This window comes from Mercenaria mercenaria, chromosome 9 (genome assembly GCF_021730395.1).
Source record: "Mercenaria mercenaria strain notata chromosome 9, MADL_Memer_1, whole genome shotgun sequence".
In the NCBI taxonomy this organism is placed as follows: domain Eukaryota; kingdom Metazoa; phylum Mollusca; class Bivalvia; order Venerida; family Veneridae; genus Mercenaria; species Mercenaria mercenaria.
Genome location: NC_069369.1, coordinates 3,480,751 through 3,493,404, shown reverse-complemented (window position 1 = coordinate 3,493,404; position 12,654 = coordinate 3,480,751).

The following is a 12,654-nucleotide window of genomic DNA, read 5'->3' as shown; positions in this document are numbered from 1 at the left end:
TGTATGTATTATAATACATATGAAATTATTCATAACTATACAACCCCCTCCCGCAAAAAAACATTATAATCATATTTAATAATAAAAATTGGGGGTGAAAAGTCTTCATATGCTATAAAACATCAGACTTTTCACCCCCAAATTGGGGGTGAAAAGTCTTGGGAGGAAAAGTCTTGGGAGGAACAGTCTTGGGGGTGAAACGTCTGACACCCCTGCTGAATAGAAATCAAAAGAAAATTATTATTATCATTATTTATTTTAGGACATAGTACACGATATACAATACAAACAAGACAAACAATTAAATTAGGTATCACAGACAAAAGCTGCAAATATCAAGAATCACCATTTAAACAAGATATCATAAAAATAAAAACGAGTTAGACAGTTTGCATATAACCCCTAAGTTCATAACGTACTTTTACTTCTGACCAAAAGGGAGATGACTACTAAAAGTTGTACTGTAATGCTCAGGTGTTTTGTATTTTATTTCGGGTATTTCTTTCAGAAGTTTAAGATTTTAAAAAATTATAGAAGATGAAAACTGTACATTTCATAAATTGACAAGTCAGACAAGATTTGACAATCTTCAGTAGCTTAAGGCTTGTTGAACTTGTAGGTATCCTTAAGTGATCGGGAAATTAGATAATGTGTCTGCTGTGTTTTCCTGTATAATCCTTTATAAACTCAATACACTCTGCGATCAGGGAGGTGCCCAGGTACGGGCAAGGGACATGTCGTCCCGCTCTCATGAGCTGAAACTTAATAAGCTTTGTTAAGAGCTAGTTTGAAATATATTTATAATTAAGAAATGTTGTTAAATAGATCAGTAAACAGAACTGTTTTAAAAGACTTATTGAAATTGATTATATTCATGAAATTAGACTGAACATTTATAAGTTACTGTGCATTGCTGTCGTAGAAAATAAATGTTAGAACTGTTGTAATGTGTTGTGTTCAAGACAAGCTTCAGGTACACAGACCCAGTGCTACGTTACAAGCGCTTTTATGGTGCCGTGACCAGGATGTCGGACTTCTACAATGGGTTGTCGCGAGATCAATATGCAAGTACTGCCACGAACTATACAAGACACGCTGAAAATGATGTGATGCCGCTAACAGTAAGACCTTTATTTTCATACATAGTTCTTACAAAATACAAGCTTTTTCGGTTTTAAAAACAAGAAATTAAACTTATTCACCTTTTGGAGTTTGAGATGAAATTAAACAAAAATGTACATGACAAACTTTTATATTCAGCTGAGATTCGTAAGGAATCATGGAGAAATTTTATTAGGATACGATTATTTAGCTGAAAAATGCTGAAAATAGCAAAATGATAAAAGAAACGCAAGGGAACCTCAAATGTATATATTTGTATGATATAAAGATCCTATTTTTTGTTGTTTATGCATATTTCATTCTGTAAATAGTCATTTTATTGATACCCAATGGTGCATTATTATATTGTAATTGTAAAAGAAAAGCTATGGAAGCTTAAATTCCTTGAAACCATTTTAATAGTATTAAATGGTGTATCCTCTATAATGTGTCCATTTTCGATATGGATACTAATAATTAAAATTATAGAGATGTTGTGCTTTCGCACAAGTTGAACGTTTAAGAACACGTTTATTTAACGCACTTTTGGTAGCAATTTTATTGACTATTTATTGCTAGTATATAAATTTATCGGAGTACAGTTATATCGATTTGAGTATTTAAAATTAATTATAAAGCTGAATTGATATATTTGTTTCGTAGCCTCAAGGCAGGCTTGTCAACCTCGTCTAGAGATGACGTTGTGTTGTGATATAATATAAAAATCCCTTTAGGTGTAGAGTTGATTTGCTCTATGTTGTACATGTAGTACATGTTAATTTGTAATATTAATACAAATAGGCTCAGGGGTTTGTTATGAATGTTAAAAATCGCCACTATACTAGGTTCAGTATGTAGACTGTTTTATTGAAAACAACAGTTTGTGGTCATTCATGGGTATAAATATTCAGCTGTTCGTGAAGTAAAAGAGATGCTGTACTCCATCGTTGTTATGCATGTAGAATCATAACTGATTATTGTCATTAATTTGTGTAAATATTGATTTTTACTATGTGTTTTGTTTGCTTTCAAATTTGTTTATTTCTATGTAAGGTGTCATACGGTATAATATTTGACGTTTTGCTAGCGTTTCTTCTCTTGTGTGAAATACTGATTTTTTCCGTTGTCTATTTTAGACTATAGACTTTAAAGAAATTGATACAAGCTTGTACTTAATATTAAGAACTATGAAGATTAAAAAGGCGTGATAGCTTATGCTCACATGTTCATATGAATATTCCGGTGAAGGATTTAGAAATAAAGACAGTTCTAACACAACATTCGTTAACAGTGGCTTTCTACGAAATAACAAGAACTTGGCAATTCAGATAAAACAGTGATAAATAAACGTAACATTCACATTTAAAATTGATAAAAAAGGAGACACATTTCACTGCATTTCTTACTATGAAGTTATTTTACTGCGATTCAGATTAAAACGTAATAAATGGACATAGCATGCACAGTACCATAAATATTAAAATTAACGTAATTATCGAATGACAAGCTGAAGCAATTGAAAGTTTACATGAAATTAATACGCAGAACTTTAGAAAATTTTAGTGAACGGAAGAATGAAAACCACGATTATGGAGTTGGATATGCTACGATGAAGTTTTGGCGATTCAACGATCATGATAACATCTCCTTGAAGGACACCTTTTGACAAAACAAAGAACAATGGCAGTGGACTTGTTTAAGCTACGGATTGAGAACCACCGTCTCCTGATTCCATGGTCGTTTAACGTCAAACTATGGTCGAATCAATGGTTATGTGCAGTAGATGTCAATTCCACCAGCCAACTGGGAACACCAAAATGGAAAATTTCTCATTGCATTTGTTTAACTTTATTTCTTTTATCACTTATTTTTATCAACAAATTGTTATATTTTATCAATTGAATTTTTCCATCCTAGACTAGTACATTGCATATGATTGAGAAACTATATATTTATACGTCTTAATATAATATTTCAGAAAATGTTAATCTAAACATGTCATAGTGCAGAAAAATGTGTTAACATACAAACTAATGAACTTTCATTATATCTGAGTTTCATGCAATGTTAAATAGAATTTTAATTGTGCTTTCTAATTTCAGAATTTGATGTATTTGTACCTATTGATTCAGAATATCCGTGAAAACACAGACTTTGAATGGAATCCCTACGCAAAGTGGCACTTCCTAAATACGAAGAATGGAAATGACTTTCATTTCGTACAAATGTGTGACTGCGAATAGGACTATATCGAATAATGAATGTTACATACACATATGAAATGATGTTTACTGTGTAACTTTTATGATGAATTCTGTGTTCAAGTTATAACTTATTTGCATGTTTAAGCTATGTTAATCTATCATATGATTTAATTTCTGAAACCTAAACAAGTAGGGATTCCTGTTTATTTGATTTCATTGATGTATGCAAGGGAACGAACAATTAAAGGAACATCTCCTGTCTCCTTGATTGGCGTGCCCTGTTATATTGACACATTATTCAATTCCCCAATATACAACATAATAGCTAGTCCATATTAGTTGGATCTTTAAGACTTCTATAATTTTACTGTTTATTTTGATCATTAAGACATTTCAATTCAGACATTTCAACCTTTTTTTAATTGTTTTTTTTTTCGTGAAGAAAGGAAGGAATTTGTACTGTAATGCTCAGGTGTTTTGTATTTTATTTCGGGTATTTCTTTCAGAAGTTTAAGATTTTAAAAAATTATAGAAGATGAAAACTGTACATTTCATAAATTGACAAGTCAGACATAATGTGTCTGCTGTGTTTTCCTGTATAATCCTTTATAAACTCAATACACTCTGCGATCAGGGAGGTGCCCAGGTACGGGCAAGGGACATGTCGTCCCGCTCTCATGAGCTGAAACTTAATAAGCTTTGTTAAGAGCTAGTTTGAAATATATTTATAATTAAGAAATGTTGTTAAATAGATCAGTAAACAGAACTGTTTTAAAAGACTTATTGAAATTGATTATATTCATGAAATTAGACTGAACATTTATAAGTTACTGTGCATCGCTCTTCGTAGAAAATAAATGTTAGAACTGTTGTAATGTGTTGTGTTCAAGACAAGCTTCAGGTACACAGACTCAGTGCTACGTTACAAAGTTAAGAAAAATTGTACTATGTTCCTATGGATAACCCATTAAGCTAAAAGTTTATTTCAAATTGGGTCAACGGGTAAAACTGACATGTCCAAAGTTTATAATATGAAATAAGGCAAAGCCTCAAAGCGAGCTCAAAGAAATCGGATTTAGCTAAAAATAATATGCATCATTTATTTGTCACAAAGAAACTATCCCCTACTCACAAGAATTCAGGAGAACCCATTCACTTGAAAAAGTCTACATTTAGTGTCACCATACCTGTAACAGTGAATATCATACGTTGCAAAAATTATGGGAAGCCGGTGTCACGGTGACGTCATTACCGCGTTCCCGTTTTCTTTCTGCTTATTAATGACATTTTTTCCATTTTCTGGCCGATGCTTGATCTTTTAAATGAAAATAATATTTTTTTTTCAAACAACTGGAAAGCATTCTTTCATTATTATTGAGTGATGAATACTTTTTTAGCAATTGAATGAAGTTCTGTATTCACTCCGGAAAGAAGTACTTCCTGTGAGCACCTATCCGTTAGGGTGCGCTTTTTAAGAACTTCCGACGAAACTTTTCAAATCCATCACCAAGTGTGGAAGTATACTTGCGTTACCGTAAAGCTCGATTCTCGAGCAGGCCCTTCGGGCCTGTTCTTCGAGCTCGCTATAAAGAAAATGAATAATTATACTTAAATAAAAAATTGAAGTCCTTTGTCAAGATTTTGGTTTAAAACGGGAGTCAAAGTAGGCTCAGTATGCATGCTTAAAATGACTAGACAATAAAATAATATTACATTATTAATACTGATCAACAAAGATAACATCACATTCAGTAATACAGAAATGGGTCTTCAAACTCTCTCTTGTGCATTTCTTGTAAATAAGATTTAACAGATTTTTTAAAGTGTTTTTAGCATAGATCTGTCATGTGATTTTAGCAAACAAATGCAAAAAGAAGGAAAATAGCTCTACAATGTGTGTATGCCTATAAGAAAAACTTTTTTCTCTGATATTGTGCCAGTTGCATATCAAATGTACAAACAACCCAAAGGCATGAAAAAATACAAGTTTTCTCTTGATATCAACAGTTTCTAAGGTTTTACGGCGTTATCAGTAATATAAGACAACGCATTAGATTTTGCCAAATATAGCTGTTGTGACATAATATTTAAGCAGTTACCCTAACCGTAGCCTTGTTTTGCCCTGTGTTAATACTTTCTACTCTGATATGCATACATATTACACATTTAAACTGACAATTATGTTCATTTTTACCTCTTATTGACAGAAATTAGCAATCTTTAGGCTATAAATATACAGCTTTTGGAAAAAATACACTCAAAACAGTGAAAATGTGGTATTTTGGGGGTTTATCCTCATTTACAACAAAACTGAAATTAATTTGTCATTTTCTAACAAATTCTAATCAAATTTGCATTTCCATCCTCATCTAGCCAGAGTTCAATTTTTACCAATGTCACCTTATAGTTTACAACACACTAAATAGCTGTTCTTTATTCTATATAAAATTGACATATTTCCACATACATACACTTGAAGAATATTGTCAGTGCTGAATAAAAATCAAAAGAAAAGTGGGGACCATGTTTGATACAAGAAAAAATATTTTCAGTCAAACACACACACTGCAAAATCAGCTAAAAAATGAGACCCCAAATTATTGTGGTGGTGTATGGTCTAAGTTTCCATGAAAACTTTTGTCATGTTGTTATTTCATTATGAAAATGCTACCTACATGTCAAACATAGATCTGCCATGTGATTTTAGCAAACAAAAGCGCAAAGAAAAGAAGGAAAATAGCTCTACAGAGCAAAAAAACCGAGGACTTTTTGTATCCGCCATTATGCGAGTACCCTTTTTCCGCGCCATTTTCCTAATAAGTGTCTGTATGCCTTCACGGATCTAATCACCAATATTTGATATCTATGTGCCTAAATGTCCATGGTAATTTAGAGGATGGATCATGTGTAATACTGTTGCCTAAATAAATCCGAATTTCATCATGAAGTATTGTTCTTATTTAAGATAAGATACTTGACTTACTTCTTAACTTATTCCTCTTCGCTCCGATCGGAATATAGGGCCCACACTGTTGCTCTCCATCTCCCTCTGCCTTGGGCTGCTCTCTTAGCTTCACCCCAGGTCATGTTTAATGAGTCTGAGGTCCGCTAAGATAAGATAATATTTATTTAACGTTGGTTATAAACAAAAATTACAACAGAAGGTTTAAGCTTGTATCCGACATAAACATATTATTCTATAACATACAAACAAACAAACTGTAAATAAAAGCAACAGTAAATAAAATCTGGAAAGTAGATCCCTCGGAAGCACCGAGAACAAGGCAAACAGTGAAAATTGCAGACTCGGTTTGATTGAGTCTGTTCATGAGCAGTAATGGAAAATGCAACACTGCCCACGCCCCCTAGCACCGGCTTAAGCAGTATTCAATCTTCGAATCTAAATGAGTTGAAATCAATGATCCCGAAGGACCAGAAAATATAACAACACTGAGATGAAGTCGGGGCGACTTTTTACGGCCGCCACACAGCACTTAACACCCGCTGTTGTGAAGTAAATAAAATCTGGAAAGTAGATCCCTCGGAAGCACCGAGAACAAGGCAAACAGTGAAAATTGCAGACTCGGTTTGATTGAGTCTGTTCATGAGTAGTAATGGAAAATGCAACACTGCCCACGCCCCCTAGCACCGGCTTAAGCAGTATTCAATCTTCGAATCTAAATGAGTTGAAATCAATGATCCCGAAGGACCAGAAAATATAACAACACTGAGATGAAGTCGGGGCGACTTTTTACGGCCGCCACACAGCACTTAACACCCGCTGTTGTGAAGTAAATAAAATCTGGAAAGTAGATCCCTCGGAAGCACCGAGAACAAGGCAAACAGTGAAAATTGCAGACTCGGTTTGATTGAGTCTGTTCATGAGCAGTAATGGAAAATGCAACACTGCCCACGCCCCCTAGCACCGGCTTAAGCAGTATTCAATCTTCGAATCTAAATGAGTTGAAATCAATGATCCCGAAGGACCAGAAAATATAACAACACTGAGATGAAGTCGGGGCGACTTTTTACGGCCGCCACACAGCACTTAACACCCGCTGTTGTGAAGTAAATAAAATCTGGAAAGTAGATCCCTCGGAAGCACCGAGAACAAGGCAAACAGTGAAAATTGCAGACTCGGTTTGATTGAGTCTGTTCATGAGCAGTAATGGAAAATGCAACACTGCCCACGCCCCCTAGCACCGGTTTAAGCAGTATTCAATCTTCGAATCTAAATGAGTTGAAATCAATGATCCCGAAGGAAAGTAAGACAGATATAACAGATAAATATTTAGGTCTAGTATTACAAGAACACTTAGATTATAATGTATCAGCTAAATTTGTGTCTCAAGCTGCGGGCAAAGCTTTAGCTAAAATTAAGTCTTTAGGTGGAATGCCTTTTCAAGTTTTCACTAAACTGTACAATAGCCTTGTTTGGCCAGTTATTGGTTATGGAGCGGATATTTGGGGAACTAGAAATTTCTCATGCATTGAAGCCATTCAGAACCGAGCTATGCGGTTTTACTCAGGGACGGGAAGATATACTCCTAATACTGCTGTGGCGGGTGACATGGGTTGGGAGCCAGTTTTCATTAAACAACTAAGATGTATTGTTAATACATGTACATGTTGTAGATTTTCAGAGATGGGCTCTTCTCGTTTGAATAGTATTGTGTTTAATTATAGCTTAAGACAAGCAGGAAGAAGTTGTAAAAATTGGCATCATAGAATTAAAGAACTGTTTTATAAATATGATTGTTTAGACTTTTTGAATGCTGAATCTAAATTAAGTAAAAGTTCTATTTGTAAGAAGTTAACATAAAATGCAATGAATGATTATTTAGATGAGTGGATTGAGTCTTTGCATGTTATTAATGGCAGCAGTGCTAGTGGACGTAACAAATTAAGGACTTTCCGTAATTTTAAATTCAGCTTTGAAACAGAGCGGTTAAAATGAATCTATCATATAAACATAGGTCTGCATTATCGAAATTTAGGTGTGAACTGGAAACAGGCAGATTTGAATGGCTCGAGGTTAGCAAAAGAGTATGTCCCGTGTGAGTAGTAGGAGTTGAAGATGGAAAACATGTCTTGTTACCTTGAGATAACTATGATTCTATAAGGAAGGATTCATTTGATAAAGCATTATCGATTGATGATCAGTTTCGGAACCTATCAGATGACAGTAAGTTTAATTTTATTCTTTCTAGCCCAGATATGGTAAAATTGACAGCAAAATCCTGCTCTCTTATTCTCAAAAGGCGTACTGATGGTTTATACACGTTATTATGGGTACATTGCAATTAGTTAATAACACGGATTGGGTGGGTTGTCATTTCTTTTGGGGACTTATTTTGGGGTCTTTTTCTGTTCATTTTAAGTAATCATGTCTACAAGGTCTGATTTTGAATGAGTATACTACTTTCTTGCTACAAGACTTGTTGTGTATGTAGTAACAATAACAGTTCCTTCTATAGGTTTATGGTTTGCGGGGGGGGGGGGGGGGGGGGGGGGGGGGGGGGCATATAGATTTGCCCTTGTCCGTCCGTCCTCCGTCCGTCCGTCCTTCCGAGAATGTTGTGTCGCGCCTAGCTCCAAAAGTATTTGACCTAGAGTCACAAAACCTTACAGGAATTTGGTCAGCATGTGTAGTTGTGCAACTGGGGTTTCGCGTCCGGATTTATTCAGTCATTTAGGAGTTATGATCCCTGACTTTGTAAAAATTTGTCATTTTAGTGTTGTGTCGCGCCTAGCTCCAAAAGTATTTGACGTACAGTCACAAAACTTTACAGGAATGTTGGTCAGCATGTGTAGTTGTGCACCTTGGGTTTCGCGTCCGGATTCATTCAGTCGTGTAGGAGTTATGGCCCCTGATTTAGTTAAAAATTGGTTATTTTGATGTTGTGTCGCGCCTAGCTCCAAAAGTATTTGACCTAGAGTCACCAAAGTTTACAGGAATGTTGGTCAGCATGTGCATTTGTGCACCTGGGGTTTCGCGTCCGAATTCATTCAGTCATGTAGGAGTTATGGCCCCTGACTTAGTTAAAAATTGTCATTTTAATGTTGTGTAGCGTGTAGCTCCAAAAGTATTTGACCTAGAGTCACCAAAGTTTACAGGAATGTTGGTCAGCATGTGAAGATGTGCACCTGGGGTTTCACGTCCAGATTCATTCAGTATTGTAGGAGTTATGGCCCCTGACCTAGGAAAAAGATTGTGTCCTTTGTCATGTAGTGGGGGCATCTGTGTCCCATGGACACATTTCTAGTTTTCTTTATTTCTGACCTCTTTAGCTTGACTTTTTGAAATGTTTCATGCATTATTATAATGGAGGGTTTCAAGAAGTCAAGTTGCGCTGTCTTTGGACAGTCTGTGGTTTTTATGAAATATCATTTCTTTTGGTTACCTTTTTCTGTAATACTGTATTGTAAATATTATAACCATCTTGGTAACTAAAGTATATAATTTGAGATGGTGGTGCTAATCAGTTTACGCCTGATCTGATCTGGTGTAATAATTGATTTTTAGAACCATTTCTTAAAGCGTGCACCTTTGTGCCAATATTGCCTTCATATTTCATTTTATTTTCTTGTTGCAGATTTTAGGCTTATTAAGGTTAGTTTTAACTTTAGTTAGATAGGCTATGCAATATTGTTGTAAATACTATTGTAACAGTCTCTTATAATTCTATCTTAGAATGGTCTTGCAAATTTCAATTGTATAAATACTGCTGTTTTTATGAATGTATATGCAAGAATGAGACTATAATAAAGAAAGAATATAGAATTAAGACATAATTATATAAGTTCTAAAGATTAAACCTTTGTATCAAACCTAAAACTGTTATTGAAAGACATAATATTGCAGTGATAGAGATAAGCACATAAAAGTACTTAAAAAATCAGTACTAAAGAAGATACTTATAAAACAGTGAAAATTAAGACATTTTTATACAAAAAACGAAAAAACTAAGAAAAATATCCAACAGGAAAAGCCACGTTCAAAAATACGCAGCCTCCCCAAAGGCACACACGAACAACACTCGCACACCACCCAAACACACAGACAAAACAAACACACAAGGATAAAACAAACAAATACAGGAACACATTTGGGGCACCGCCTTGGAACGGTCAGTGACAAAACCACCATTGGGGAGTTTAAACCGGTTTATGGTGCACTTAACCTCACTCTTATCCCCACCCTGTTCCAAAGTCATAAGACATTGTAAGTAAAAGTTGTCCCTGTCAGGTGAAATCTAACGTAAAGGCAACAGAAGGCATGTAAAGTAAAACACAAAAATGCTCTTGTATAAAACAGTTTAGGTTAAACGATCAGCGCTACTATTCAGGGTGAATTTAAACAGGAAAGTATTATATTAAACAAACAAAAATACATACATGCAAAATAACAAAAACTAAAAATAACAAGGACATTCGCTAAAACATGTAGCTAAGACAAACTAAACATAAATAAGATAGAGCAAAATCAAAAAGGATGCACAGCAGGGTTTCAAAGCAAAAGAAAATACTAAGCAGTTTGGGTATGATTCATTAATACATGGAACAAGCACACTTGTGACCACTCAAAGCCTGGATCAGTTGCTTGAATTCCATGTAATCTGTGGTACACCTAGCTTTGTTTGGAAGACTGTTCCAGACTTGTGTGGCACCAAAGCGAAAACTCTTCTTACCGTGCGTGGTTGTGCTTACTGTTGGTACCTCAAGAGTGTTTCGTATTTGAACATGTAAGCATGTAATAAATAAAAAATTCGTTGATCTTTACCAATTAGCATAAAATAAAAATAAATTTGTTCGTTTTCAGTCAGATATCGAAATATATCTTCATCAATAAGGGAGACAATTCTGATATTTTCACTCAGGCTCCGCCTTCGTAAAAATATTCAATTGTCTCCCGTATCGCTGACGACATATTTCGATATCACACAGCAAAGAAATATCCTCTATTTTCTTGTATCGATTGTCTGAATATTTTATTAACACATTTTTCTTCCTTTTGTGTGCTTGTCAATATCTGAACTTTACTTATGAGAGTAGGGCAATGGGGCCTCTCTTTACACATACCGAACAAAACAAATTATCACTAATTGCAATATGTTTTAGCTGCAAATACTTTATGTTACGGTAATTGGTGTATTATTGAGAGTTATCATTGAAATATTTCCATGTCTCATTCACTGTACCGAGACGTTTTTCTGAGTGCGTGGGTTTGTCCCATTCTTGGGGACAGAATCAAACAATAAAAGATGGGTATGGATATATGACGAAAATGAGCATGGAAGCAACATTTGAGCCACCGGTACTATTTTTCGTACTTTGAGGACAAGATCCTAAATCCTCAATTTATATTTCACATCATACACGTACTAGTATATAAAAGGAGGCCTGTTTCATTGCATTGGGTATGAAATCAAATATAAGAAATTGGATCCGTGTGAATAAATTAACGTGTTATAAACATAGAGGCATCGGTTCGGTAATATTGATTGTGATTTCAAATTTAATACTATCCATTTTATCTTATTTATTTGTTATATAATTGTATAAAAGCAGACAGACTTATCATTAGTTTTAGTCAGTTGGAAACTGCTGATAAGATGTTTGAAGAATTCTGATTACCTACCCCTTTAATTTCAGGCTGCGACGACTTCTGATAATACCTCTTTAATTTCAGGCTGCAATTGCAGTTCCAAAACACGAAGCCTGGACTACATTTATACCCGGTATTTTCAGCGCAGGAGCAAGAATTGATTTCCATATCACAGGGTGCACTCTAGGAACTGGTAACACTATAGCGTTTTTGCTGAGCGCTGTTGTTTAAATATGTTGTGAAATCAATTGACAAAACATTAATTGTACCAGATGAAATTATTACTTGGAATCATTTAACAAATAATCAAGGCCTTCGAGAGGTTTATCGTCTAATTTATCACGGTTCAGAGTTCAGATGCGTAGGATTGAAGCACGAGGACGTAAGATACCGAAGCATCTGAACGATGAACCGTGGAATATTAGACGATTAATCACAAGAAGGCCTTGATTGTTTTCATTCTGATATGCTAATTGACATGTTTTAATTTTTAATATTCTAATAATATGCTTGTCTCTGTTAAAACACACTTACGCTAGAATGACGTCACGTGAACGTGCGGTGAAGTCAAAGTTTTTGTTGTGACCTTAAAAGAGCGCTATTATAATTTTACTACTGTTTTATATTAAAGGCATAGACTTCTATTAGAATTAAAATAATTTATAGCAAAACCGTATTTATACACTCGGGCGGTAATAAGTCGTGAAATTATTACGCCCGAGGTATAACCGCCCATCGTGC